Source organism: Arachis ipaensis, chromosome B10 (assembly GCF_000816755.2).
Source record: "Arachis ipaensis cultivar K30076 chromosome B10, Araip1.1, whole genome shotgun sequence".
Classification (NCBI taxonomy): domain Eukaryota; kingdom Viridiplantae; phylum Streptophyta; class Magnoliopsida; order Fabales; family Fabaceae; genus Arachis; species Arachis ipaensis.
The window spans coordinates 84,541,099-84,556,033 of record NC_029794.2 but is presented as its reverse complement, the minus strand read 5'-3'; the positions used below and the strand labels follow the sequence as shown (position 1 = coordinate 84,556,033).

The following is a 14,935-nucleotide window of genomic DNA, read 5'->3' as shown; positions in this document are numbered from 1 at the left end:
TGTCTTAAATTAGTTAATTATATTTATTTTGCTTAATTAGTTTTTTATTAATTAGAGACTAAAATAATAAAAAATTTTTACTTTTTTTTGTTTCTCTAATATTACCCTTAATTATTTTGAAATACCTATTTAATTATAATAAAATCTTAGACGCGTCATTTTAACGGAGACGTCACGTAAACTCCGATAAATTAGTAAATAATTAGTTAATAAATTAATTTTTTAATAAAGAAGATCAGAAATGCGAATATTATATTAAAATAGGATAGAGCTCGTCAAAACGAGAATTTTGACACTAATTTTTAAAAAATTAATCCAAGATTAGACCGAATAGACCGAACCAAACCCGAACCGAACCCATGGGCCCAAACCAGCCCAATAGGACATTAAGTGAACCCACTTTTCCCCCTTCCTCCATTAGTTACGTTGCAGCAAGCAAAGGGAGGGGAAGAACGAAAGCCACTTCCAACCTTTACGGTGATTTCAAAATCCCGTAACTTCTCCGTTCAGTCTCCAATCGCCACACCGTTTGCGGCCACGTGTTTACCGCGTCGAGCTCTACGTTTTTACCGGAATAATTTTATAGGTAACTTGCTATTTCACTTCAGTCTCTTCTTTCCCCTAATTTTCAAATTTTGAGTGGGAATGTTGAATTTTTTTATTTCTGATGTTTTAGAATCTAATTAGCTTGAAGAAAATGTTCACTCTTACTTATGTGAAGCTTGGATAAGGTGAGGATACGATAATTCTATTTTAATTTCATTGAATTTGAGCTTTAAGTATTAAATTGGATATATGTGTGTTATAAATGTGTATTAGGTTGTGAATAAATAGTTGGAGCTTGAAATTGTGAATATTGAAACTTGGAGGAAGCTGAGCTTAGAGTTTGTTGAATTTTGAGGGGCTGTCTTGATTTTGAATAAATTGCTTGGGTCGTTACGTGGAAATCGGCCAAGGTATGGTTTAGGTTTCTTGCATTTAATATATAATGTTATGTGAAAACTTAGGCTAGATGACTATCGGATAAGTTGGATTGCATGTGTATATTTGATACTTAGTATCTTGTTGATGAACATGGTTGGTTTGGTGCTTGTTGATTAATTGGTGATTTGGTGAATTATTGATTTGAGGTATAACTATTATGGAGGTTGTTATGATAATGAGAAATGTTATTTGGTGTTAAAAGCCTAGGATTTGTGAACTATGATTCTTGGTTGAATTTTGGATGATGGATTTGAATATTGTATGGGTATAATTGTTGATCTGAGGTAGATTTATTGTGGTGTTGTTATGATGATAAGGAAGGGTATGTTGAAATGAAAAGAATTCAGGTTTGAAAATACATCTAAAAATATTAAATTTAGAAATATTATTATTAATTAAAAAATTAAATAGTTCTTCATGATTGATTTTAACGACAAACAAAAGTAAAAAAGTAAATATGAACTATTAGGTAGCGTTTGTTTTGAGGTACTGAGACAGAGACTGAGAGGTTGAGACTCAGTATTATGTTTGTTGGTTTAGAGACTGGTACTAAAATTTCTGTCTCTGTTATCAAAATTTCAGTAGTTTAGTACCTCCAAAAAATAAGGACACATGGGACTAAAATTTTCAGAGATGGAAACTGAAACTTTAATAATATTTTATACCTAAAATACCTTCATTTTAATTAATTAATTCCAATTTTACCTTTTATACAAATTAAATTAGAATTTCATTCTTGTTTCAATTTATGTTTCCCACTTTGCACCAAACAGAATATTGAGATTTATTTCAATCTCTATCTCTTAGTCTCTGTCTCTCAATCTCGGTCTTAGTCTTTCCATCTCTGTCTCTCCACCAAACGCTACCTTAAGAACCAACTTGTTTAGTAAATTATAGCAACTAATTAATATCATTAAAATAGGATAAATAAAATTATGTCATTTTTTGCTAGTATCATCATTGACATAACTTCACTTCAAATATTCAAACATAGCAAATTGACAAATATTTGGTGTCAATTAATTTAAGTTAAATTAAAATTTATACGGATAGATATTTTTTTCTTGGTTGAATTTTGGATGATGGATTTGAATATTGTATGGGTATAATTGTTGATCTGAGGTAGATTTATTGTGGTGTTGTTATGATGATAAGGAAGGGTATGTTGAAATGAAAAGAATTCAGGTTTGGGCCCGAAAAGGGTGGCAAAGTCCGAGTTTTAGAGGAGATGCTGCCGAAATTTTATAAAAATTAGAGATTTTGTTTAGATGATTGTTTAAAAAGATTTAGATTCAAAGATTATATGGTTTGATTTGAGTTATTAAGAAAATGAGTATGTTTTAAGTTTGATTCATTTAGAAAAGAATGAATTATGTTTTGAATTGGAACTATTGATGGACGGAATGGAGGTGTGATAATGAAGGATAAGGATTGAATATGATTGATGTATGATGAAGAATGAGATGCAATTGAAAATGATGTGGATGTTTGATGAACCCATATATTATGATATATTTTGTGCCTAATTTAAGTGATTTATTAAATCCTTCACTCACTTATTCATGTTAATTGCATGGTTTTACTTTCCCTTCCTTATTTTGTGATGTATGTGAAAAACATATTTCCTATGCTTTAAAAGTAATTATTTTAATTACACTTTACTTCCATTCGATGCCGTGATTCATGTGTTGAGTAGTTTCAGATCTTCTAAGGCAGGAATGACTTAAAGGATGAAAAGAGAACATACAAAAATGGAAGGAAAGCACAAAACGGAGTTTTTGAAGAAACTGACAGTGACGCGACCGCGTGAATGACGCGATCGCGCACCTTGAGCGAAACACATATGACGCGGACGCATGATTGAAGTGACCACGTGGCAAGGAAAACTCAAATGACGCGACCACGTGACCCACGCGGACGCGTGACAGAGGCCACGCACTAGAAAGTACAGAAAACGCTCCCAGCGATTTCTGAAACCCTTTTTGGCCCAAATCCAAGTCCAGAAGGTACAGATCAGAGGTTATGAAGTGAGGAAATGCATCCATTCCAAGGAGAGTCTCCAATTAGTTACTTTTCATGAATTAGATGTAGTTTTGAGGGAGAGGTTCTCTCCTCTCTCTTTTAGGATTTAGAATTAGGATTTCTTTTGCTTTGAGGATTATCTATTTTTATCAGGTTCAACATTCTTTTTTATTTAGCTTCTCAATTTAATTTACGAATTCTTCTATGTTACGAATTATTCTTTGAATTAATGTTATTTGAGGTATTTCAGTTCATTATTACTCTCTTTTATTTATGTTACTGTTGCTTCCAATTTGAAGACATTTTTATTCCAGTAGATTTACTTTTCCCCTTTTGTCTTGATTAAGAAATCAGTAACTCAGGAGTTATCAAACTCAACATGATTGATAATTGTTATCTTTGCTAATTGAATTGAACTTCAATAATCTCAATCTTTCCTTAGGGATTAACTATGATTTGAAGATCAACATAATTAGTCACTTGACCTTTCTTTACTTTAAGTAGAGGCTAACTAAGTGGAATTAAGATTCAATCTTCATCGTCATTGATAAGGATAACTAGGATAGGACTTCTAATTTCTCATACCTTACCAAAAGTTTATTTTACAGTTATTTATTTATTTTACAGTCATTTACCTATTTTAATTGCAATTTAAATTACTTGTTCCTCATCTTCAAAACCCCGATTTACAATCTCCATAACCAATAATAAGAACATACTTCCCTGCAGTTCCTTGAGAAGACGACCCGAGGTTTAAATACTTCGGTTATCAATTTTTAAGGGGTTTGTTACTTGTAACAACCAAAACATTTGTAAGAAAGGACTTTTGTTGGTTTAGAAGCTATACCTGCAACGAGGATTTATCTGCGAATTTCTAGACCACGCAAAAGTTCTCTTTTCAATGTTGATGAATTATAATTGAATTATTTATATGGCTTATGAATTTGAATGATCTGAGATACGAGATTCTCTGGATAAAGTATTGTGGCTTGCCACCACGTGTACCAGGTTGAAAACTCGATACTCTATTGACCCTACGACGTAAGTGTGACCGAGCACTATATAAATTCCCGGGAATGTTACCCCCATTGAGCAATATCGATTATTTGAGAAAAAGCTATGCATAGACTCTTGGGGATGCACGTCGAGGAACAGTCTAAGTTCAATTCAGACTTGTCGGGTTGGCTGGATAATCGACAGATGAGCCTCATCAGCTATAGGACAGGCATGCATCATATGCATATTACTTGAATTACTTGCTTGTGTTTTAATTGGGTGTGCCTATATGTATTTGCCATGTTAAATGAGTATTTGTTACTTGCAGTATTTTTAACCTTCTTGTGCTTGTCTTTATCTGTCTATTTGTCTGTGAGAATGCATGATGGATTTGGAGGTATGGAGGAATGGTAGTATGAGACTTAGATTTAAGGTTAAGTTAAGTTAGGTTTAAATATTCTTAGAAAACCACCTTTTGTGGCTCCGGTTTAATACTTTAAGCTCTATAATTTGAGTGTCGGCGTTCTAGGATTGCCTTTGGCATTCCAGAACCTTATATATTATGTGTGTGGCACCTTTACCATACTGAGAACCTCTGGTTCTCATTCCATACTATGTTGTTTTCAGATGCAGGTCGAGAGGCATCTCGTTAGGTGTCTGGACTCTTGAAGCAGAGTGGTTACTGGGTAGTTTTTGCTGTACAGTGATGTATATATATGTACTTAGTTTTCTCTCCGCATAACTTGTTCTTTTTAGATCCTCTTAGAGGTTTATGGATAGGCAGGACTGTGTATATGAACCTTTGGGTTTTGGGCATGTATGTATATATGTGTAAATATTCTCTGGCAAATCTTGACTTCGCGGGCTGAGTTAGAAGCTTGTTATTTTGTATCTTTGGCACTCTATTCCTACTTCTGTTATCTTATGTTTAATAATTATGGTTTTCTTAGCACGTAAGTTAACTCGTACCTTGAGCGTTGCGCTTTTATTTCGCGATTTTTATTTCCTCTATTCTTCAAGGCTCCTAACATATTATAATTCTTCTGCTATTATATATATACTCATTTTATTTTAGAGGTCGTAATACCACACCACCTCTGTTTTACGACTTAAGCATAAAACTTAGTGTGGTAGGGTGTTACACGTCATACGATTTGAAATGCCATAATATAACACTTTATATTAAGGGAGATGCTAGGTAGCCAAAAAAATAATTACAATATAGAAATGTCATGTAAAAATTTCTATTCTCTTGATAAGCAAGTGACATGCACCTCTTTATCACTTATTCTCCTTATCACCTACCATTTTACTGCATATTTGGAGTCATTAATGTTCTTTACAAAATCAGTTTCAATTTATCTCAAATCAAATCCTTAACATTTCTCAATCACATTATTATCCATTAAATACAATAATTCTCTGCAAAAATTATGGAAGTTAAATTAAAAATTTTTAACAACTTCTATTATATAACTTATATTTTACATATAGACTATTAAAAAATAAAAAATAAAATATAAACAAAAATTTAAAATTTTTTTAAAAATAATTATTAACTTGTCATATTAAAATCAATAAATAAGCATACATATGAATATTAAATAAAAATATTAAAATAATTAAAATTATGACCTACTAGTGCACATATGAGATAATTTAAAGAATACAATAATACGTATAGTTTAAAATTTGATAATATTAATTATAAAAATTTATTAATTATAGACATCATAGGTATGAAATTATGAATATTATGAGTATAAATTATGGATGTTATTAATATGAAATTATGGATGTCATGTGTATGAATTTATGGATGTTATGAGTAAATTTATCAATTGAATAAATTAATTTAAGAATTTGACATTTTTTAAAATTCAATTATGATAAAATTTAGAAATATTTGTATTAACTTTATAGTTACTTATGCAATAACTAAAAAATGATACGTGTATGGATGTAATATCTAATAAACATGAATTTAATTTTTAGATGTTAGTTGTATGTAATTATGGATGTTATGTATATGAACGTATAAATGTTATGTGTATGAACATAGTAGTACAATATAATTATAAATACACATAAAAACATAAAAAAGAAATAAATCGGTTCATTACCATACCTCATCAAAACTAGTATGATTTTTTATATTCTCAAAAATTGGTTGATTGACAACAACCTCGTCGGGTGAGTCCGTCTGTTGTTCAAATTCTTCGTCAGCACCTTCTACCATAAGTACCGATGTCGAATTTAATTGCCATACTATTTGCAATGATAAAAATGACTTCTTGTAAAATTTCTTGGCCTATTCTAAATTTCTAATTGTGCTTGTAATGGTAATAGAGTTGTGAATTTTGAATGAAAATAATTGAATTAATGGAAACAAAACCATATTAGGGTAGCTTTCAAGTTTTGTATCTCCATTGAATGATGATAAATGACTTAACAAAAATAAAAAATTAATTACAATTAAATCATTTAATACAAATTATCATTACCGTTATTTATAATTATTATTAGTTTTTATTGTATTTTTAAATATAAAAATTAAATCATAAAAAAAATATTAAGTATTGATTACAAGAATGCCTAATAATAAGGAATATGATATTATAATTAATGTCATTAATAAATGGGATTGATAAGAATATGACAAGTGAATTGATAGGAGAGTGAGATAAAAAATAAAACTGTTATTTAGTTATATAAATGAAGTAAATTATAGAAAGTTTTGGCTAATTATAGCTGAAAATTTTTTGTTACCAAACTTTTTCCTTATATTAATACTATATGAATGACAGTTAAATTAGGATGATGCATGGTTATTTTGGAACAGGATTCGAAAGAAAATGTAATGTAGTATATAATAATAACGATGTAACTTTTTAAATCCGTAAATACAAGAGATAGATTTTTGTAAAATCATATAAAAATATAAAATTGAATTTTGTAAAATATTTTAATTAAACTAGAGTTAAATGAGTGCATAAAATGTTAAATACAAAGACATAGTATGTGACTTTTAATTAACAAAACATATGTGTGCTTTTAATGAAGTTGTAATTTGTAGTCTCTTTCACATCCATATGGAGAAGAGAAGAAAAGAAAAGAAAAGAGAGGGGTTAGTACTATAGAGAAGAGAATAATAATTAAATTTGGGGATTAAAATTTTTAATTTTGATTTAGGGATCAAATTGCACCATAAAGTTTACTAATCCACGTCAGCTAGCCGTTACCTGGCCAGCGTGTCACGAAAGAGTCCAGATCAACTTTCCGGTAGTGCCAGGTAGATGGAATGTGCCGGAAGGACGAATTTGAGTCCCGGAGTGCAACTTCAGGGACGAATATGAGTAACTATGAAGTTCAAGAATTACTATAAAGCTCGAGTGCAACTTTAGGGACCACTTTAAAGCTTATCTCCTTATCTCTTAGTATAAGTTTTTCTAATTTCCATAAACTTAATTAAATTGAGATGATAGCTTAAGGAATTAATTTATGAAAAAAGTTTAGAAATCAAAATAATTTAGTCATAATTAACCAAAAATTTTTTAATTTAGTCATATAACTTATTTACATGTTAATTTTTTATTTTACTTTTTTATCACTCAACTTATTACACTATATCTTTAATTATTATGATGTAACATATCATATATTAATAAGACTTTTTTTAATTTAATTTTTATATATACTATTGTATTAAAGACTAATCATAATAATATACAATAAATGTCATTAATGTTAATTGATTTTTCTTTGTAACCACTAATTTATTTTTTTCTTATTATTTTTACTGCATCTACTTAATATTGTAAAGTTTGGAGTAATCTAAATTTTAATTGTCATTAATTTTAATTTTTTTAATCACTAATTTATTGTCTCATTTACGTAATATTTGTTTCATATTTTTCAAAGAGAAATAATAATTTATTCTAATTTTTTAACACAAATATTTTTAAATTTTATCATAATTAAATTTAAAAAAAATTAAATATTAAATTAATTTATTCAATTGACAACTTTACTCATAACATCTATAAGTTTATACACATAACATCCATAATTTCATATTAATAACATCCATAATTTCATATTCATAACATTCATAATTTCATACATATGATATCCATAACTAATAAATTTTTACAACTAATATTACCAAATTTTAAACTATGTGTCTTTTTATTGTATTTTTTCAAATTATTATCTCATATCTGCTGAAGTTTTTAATAAATAGAGATTAATCAAATATAAGATATTTTTATTTTTAAGAAAATGTATGAAGGTGATTTGAGATTTTCTTAGGATTTAAAATATCAAAATTAAAAATTTTTATTTGAAAAAAAAATAAAATTATGAATGTAATAATAATGAAAGGGCATTTTTTGAGATTTAATTTATATTAAATTTAGAATTGACTTTTAGTGTAATTAAATGAGAGAAGATAGTTATAGAAAAAAAATTAATTGTGTCAATTAAGTTGGAGAGTGATTTACACTTTTTTTAAATGTAAATGTTATTGATAATGCATTTTTATTTATTGTCTATAATATTTTGGCTACCTAGCATTACTCTTAATTTATCTATCACTAAAGGCTAATTTGGATAAGTCTATAAATATTTTTTTTATTTTTAACTTATAAAAAGTGATAGCATTAATATTTAATGCAATTTTCGAAACCTACTTGTAACTTTCTAAAAAGCTATGATGCTTTGATATTGATACGGATACAAAACATGACACGACACGAGACACGCAAACACACGAATTTTAAAATCTTATAAGACACGTGAACACGTGTATATATATATATATAATATAAAGTATTTTTTTAAATAAATTATAATGATATTTTAATATTTTATTGATATTAAAAGATAAATTAATTTTTTTAATTATTTTTAATGTCTTATTTTAATTATATAAAGTATTTAAAATATTTATATGTTTTAATGAATAATAATATATGCTATTTCTAAATTTATTTCAATAATACATGTTAAAAATAAGGTTGGACACACCGATAAATGATGGTATTTAATTAAATGTATCTAAACATGTTCGGAGAAGAATTTTTTATTTTTTATCAAGACACGATAGGCTCGAACGAGTGTCTAAATATCGATAAATATCGTATTCGAAATGAGTCTGACACGCGGATACGACAACCTAACAAATTCACACTTTTTTAAGGTTAAATAATTATACATTGATATAGAATTTAAAATAAAATTAAAATATTTACATTAGAATACTATTTTTTTAAAGACTTCTCTATAAACAACATTGATGGTTGAATTTGTAGACATTTCTACGTGATTCATAAGTAAAATTTTTAAACCTCTCTTACTCTTAACTCTTGAAAGTGCCACATATAGTTGACCATGTGTAAAAACTGGTCTGGGCAAGTACAATCTAACATGAGATAAAGTTTGTCCTTGAGACTTATTAATTGTCATGGCAAACGATACTATTATGAAAAACTGTCTTCGTTGGAATATAATTGGGACGGTTTCATTTGTTGGTACCATATTCATTCTTGGAATCAAAGCAATATGACCAACATTGTTACCCGTTAAGACTTCACATTCTATGACATGATTTCCAAGCTTCCTAACTTGTAGCCTTGTACCATTTCAAAGACCACTGGATTGGTCAATATTCCTCAGTAACATCACCGGAACACCAACCTTGAGTATTAATTTATGTGGAGGCAAACCAGAGCAATTTATGCTATTCAGTAATTCAGGACCATAGAGATCTAGTTGACTCTCCATATTCCCTTCATCCATACAAATGGAATCCGAACTAAGATATAATTTTTCCCCTCCAGGAATGATAGCCATCAGATGGTTGTTGACCTCTTCAACGATGTCTAGTGTGGGAGCCATTACAGTTCTTGCTTTGAAAAAATCCTTTGAGGACATGTTTTCCAAAATATTTGGATAAGAAAAATAAACTAACTCGTCAAATGCATGGTCCGAAGAAGGAATAACAATATCTCCTGGAAGACATATCTCAGATTCACCATCCATATTGTCACCTATTAGACCATCACCAACTTTCAATAACCACTCACCAAATTGCTCTGTCTCATCTTGATCTGAAGCAGTCGTCCCTACAGAGAGTCTCATGTTTTTTGTTAGTTTGAGCACCTGACAAAACTTCCAAAGGTAAGACGAATTCACAGTTGAATGAACGATATCTTGTCTCGATCCTCGTGGAATGACAGGAAGAATTTTTCTAAAGTCTCCACCTAGTACAACCACTTTTCCTCCAAAAAGCAAATCTTTTCTATATGTTGGAGAACACCTCATGATATCACCCAAGCATTTATCAAGTGCTTCATAGCAGTACCTACTAACCATTGGAGCCTCATCCCAAATTATAAGTTTGGCTTTCAACAGCAACATTGCTTGAGAAGAACCAAGTTTGATGTTACATACAGAATCCTCAGTTATATTCAACGGTATTTTGAATCTTGAGTGTGCCATTCTTCCATTGGTAAGAAGTAAAGACGCAATACCACTCGAAGCAACGTTTAACACTATATCACCCCTTAAGCGAATCTCAGCAGACATAAGGTTCCAGAGAAATGTTTTTCCAGTACCTCCATGACCATACACAAAGAAAAAACCCCCTTCATCACAATACACAGCTGTAACAATTTTATCGAATGCATATCTCTGCTCAAGTGTTGCGATGGCTAACATGTCTGAGGTATTTTTCTTTAAATCATCCCTGTTAAAGTTTAGCTCTTCCCTTATAACCCTTTCGGTTAACAAAGAATTATCAACTTCAGTTGCTAAAGGCATAGGAGGATAGTCTTTCAAGGTTTTACATAGGAATATAAGATCTTGTCTATATCCATTAAGCACAACTGCTTAATCTCATCATCTGACATTGTTAACTCTGCATATTATACGATACTGTAAAAATTCAATCAAACTAAAAATGATCAATAAGGAAGAACTTTTATCATTGTAATTAATAGAAACTCACCGCTCATGTTCATCACGGCTCTCTGTCGATACAAAATATCATCTGAGAGTTCATGCCAACATCTATCCCAGACATGTTCTGGTCTTGAGATATTGTTGGATGTTAATAGAATGACAAATAACCTCCTAACATATGATCCTGAATTCTTTGTCATCTTGCAAGAGTCCAAGGGCGAAGCATGCATCTCTATATGTAGCATAAATTGTTCCTCCTACTATTCTTATATCTCGAAAACTCACACATCCTCTTTGAGTATTCAAGAGAAGTTATTGGTAATATTCTTCGGTATTTGCTGCAAAAAACTTGGTTAAAATCCCACTTTTAAGTTGGTAAATGGATTAAGCTACTCTATTTTAATTATTATGTAGCTTCACATCCGCATAAGAATAATTTTTCTAAAAAATATAAAAAAATAAAAAATTGTATAATCTACAGATTATAACTGTTGAAAGTTAGTTGAACATTTATTTTCTAGTGTAGATAAATCGAATAAAATGGACGTGGGGTATAGGCTGTTAAGATTTTAAATTTACATGATTAAATAAGTAAGATCAAAATTGAATATAAACTCATCATTACCTGCAGGTACATGAGTCAACCTTCCAATTGCGAATCCTTTCTTTCGAGGAAACCATTTTGAAGAATCATCCTTCCAAACAAACTTGGTTGGAAACTCAGCATAAGTCAGACTTCGAGCATAGGGATATGACATGTTCGTCGCCATCCATCCCAAAAACATGGACTTATGAGATATTGCTCTTTCGACGATATCATTCACATTAGAAGCTTCACCATAGACCACATGTTGCTCATCCTCCAAATGGAATGGAAGTCTAATCACAAATGGTTCTTTCTCTTGGATTTCGTATCCAAATAGACGCCAGACTGCCTCACATGCCGAAATGTACCTACAATCGTAGTAATTCCTAATTTCGTCAACAACTTGTGTGGCTTCTGACGGATCACCAGCATTATATAGAGTAGCTGTTACGCGGTCATTACCCTTGTGTACATACTTAAACAGATACTTAATAGAACTTGTTTGGCATGTGTATTCCACATTTATGTGGCACCCGAACTTGAGCAACAATTCTGGATTATACGGAACAATGAACTTATTGTCTAGTACACATTCCCTTTTCTTCACTGTTCGACCGTTATCAGTACGCCTATATTTGGAAAATCTGGCCTCATCAATGAGTGTTCGCTGTTTAAACTCTTTAGGATAGAACTTTGAACAGGATCCATTCTTCATGCAAGGTGAATTCTTGTTGTACGGACCACATAGACCATGTACCATGTAATTTTGAACAGCTCCATGTAGATTTGGCCTTTCATTTTCATCAGGAATCTCAGCTGTTATATGTTTGTCTATGTCATCTGGTGTTTGTGGTTTGAACTCGTTACTCATGAATAAAAGGATATGTGCATGCGGAAGCCCTCTCTTTTGAAACTCTACAGTGCAAACGTCTGAAAATTGAAAAAGACAAATGAGCAAAGCATTACAAACAACATAAGATTTTAATAAAGCGTTGCATAAACATAGACTTACATCCCAAAATTTTGCCAAAGATTTTTCCCTCTTTGAGGTCATTGATCAAACCATCAAGCTTGATCTTGAAAACTCGACACAATATATCAGGACGGTCTTCTGCCTTTAATCCAATGGAAGTCACTTCTCTTTTTATCTCATCCCATTCAGGGTTACAGATCATGGTGATAAAATAGCTAGGATATCCTACATATCTGCAAATTGAAAATACATCTTTACAATTATTCATCATATACCTAGGTCCACCGGTAAAAGTACTGGGAAGAATGATTCTTTTGCCAAGCCTTGCAGCATCTACATCCCCGTTTATAAACTTTCATGTAGACATTTATATTTATCAACCCTCAACTATGGTTGTTTATACCTAAAGAAGTTTAACCTCTCTGATTCCACCATTGTGTAGGCATCTACCAGAAACTGTTGGAATAATCTCTTTGATCTCAGAATTAACGGAGATTCACCCGTCTTTTTCTGTAGTCAAAAAACAAAAAATTATCGCAAAGTGATTGTTTTGTTTATCTTTGTAGGTCTAGCGGAGATAGAATCTGATGTTGCAATACCCAAATGAAATCCATCCTCCCCATACAGAAACAACAATGGATATTGCAAGGCTAAATAAGATGGATGAAAAATATCAATCCGCTGGAGCTTTCTAGATTGACTCTCTATAATAATATCCCTATCTTTGCTAAGTTGTTCGACATCGCCAACAATCAATGCAGCCACTTCAGATGCAGATGGCAAGTTGTATGTCCTGTCATCTGTAGTCCTTTTACTAATCAACTTAAGCTTTATGTTTGTGCAATTTTCCTGTTTGGTACCTATCTCTTGCATATCGAAAACTCTTTGCCAAACTATTATATTTATCTAGCATGTTTCTTAATATTGCCACAATTTTCCTATCCCGCTCATTTATAGCTTCATTGGAACTGCGAAAAAAAAAAACAATAAAATTTATGTTATTTTCTCTCACAGATAAGAAATAACTATAAAATTTGACTGGTTGCATGAAAATTACCGAAGTGTGCCTATTCGATTATCAATCTCATTTTCTGTGTCATAGATATATAGCTGGGCAAATGTTGGTCGCAAACTATCAGGAGGAAGTAAGCTACCAATGTTATAGTAGTTTTGACCCCCAAGCTTAAAAATTGGAAGAGCAGTCCCATTGTTCACCCCACGGTCAATTTTTCCAGCCATTGATGTAAAACAAAACATTGAATTAAATGTCCTTATATTTTTTAGGAAATGAATACTTCTTTGATTTCCTCCAATATGAAGCTGAATGAGCTCATCAGGAGGCACAGAAAGTAGAGGAAGCTCGATCTTTCCTTCCATACAACATAATGAAAACTTTGGTTGGGGCGACTGTTTGAATTTAGCAAGCCTTTCTCAAGACCACATCCATGCTTTACAGTGTTGACATTGATAAATAGGATTTCCTATATCCCAGACACCTGCCGAATGAACTCTCTTTAGCTACTCAGTTGTCATACCGATACAATTTAGTCCATGATGTACACAAAGATGTAAATAAACATACAGATAAAAATTTTACATATTGTCTAAGGTTTCAGAGGATGGTATAAAATTATCTTTCATATCCACATCCAACATTGAATCATCATAACCATTCAAAATTACAGTAAAAAAAATTATAAAAAATGCAAACATAATCATTTTGATGTATTACTAATAAATCATATCTCATGCAAACTACAAATTTAAATTCTTGATATAATGAGAAATTATCTTCATCATCAACAAAAGGGTCAACATGTTGGCCACTGTGTGTGTCAGCGCTTGGTGGGTGCGTCTTAACAGTCGATAAATTTATATCTTCATAAAGTTGTGCCAAATTAATAGCCACCGAAGCAACAACAGAGAAAGATTGTCCTTTTTGCATCCCAATTATAGTAGAACTTCTTTACAAAAAAGTTCAATTTTATTCAATTAAACCATAGAAACTATAGGAAAAAAATATAATAATGATGATCATCTTTTCTAAATTACCTTTCTGTTAGGCACGATCTGTGGGAACTGGAGTGTGATGAAAGCTGATTTTGCGGAACGACTTTAGTTATATTATTGGCAGGTCCTTCTACACTGGAGTATGCTAGAATTGTAATAAATCTATGTTATATAAATGGTCTCTGATGAAGTATACTGTTTGCTAAATATTGGTGTATGAATCATTTGGCTTTTATTAATTATACGTACTATTTGTTAACATGGACAGTGGAGTTTTGTCAATGAGGGATCCATCTGTAGAGTTAAAGATTTAGTTATTAACTCTGATGTAGAAGGTCTTACATAATTATGAGGAGTATTTTCCTGTCCAAAAATTCCATGCGAGGCACAGTGTACACCAT

The 14,935-nt window shown here is 30.9% G+C and overlaps 1 long non-coding RNA gene across 2 annotated transcripts; it reads left to right on the top strand.

Moving 5' to 3' along the window:
* LOC110267606 lies at nt 436–4,892 on the top strand. 2 transcript variants are annotated; one of them, XR_002355417.1, is made up of 4 exons: nt 436–586; nt 677–731; nt 820–956; nt 4,630–4,892. It is a non-coding gene; the product is annotated as an uncharacterized LOC110267606 (long non-coding RNA). The 2 variants fall into 2 exon arrangements; XR_002355416.1 differs by lacking the exon at nt 4,630–4,892 and adding an exon at nt 2,170–2,224 and having other exon boundaries at nt 820–1,331.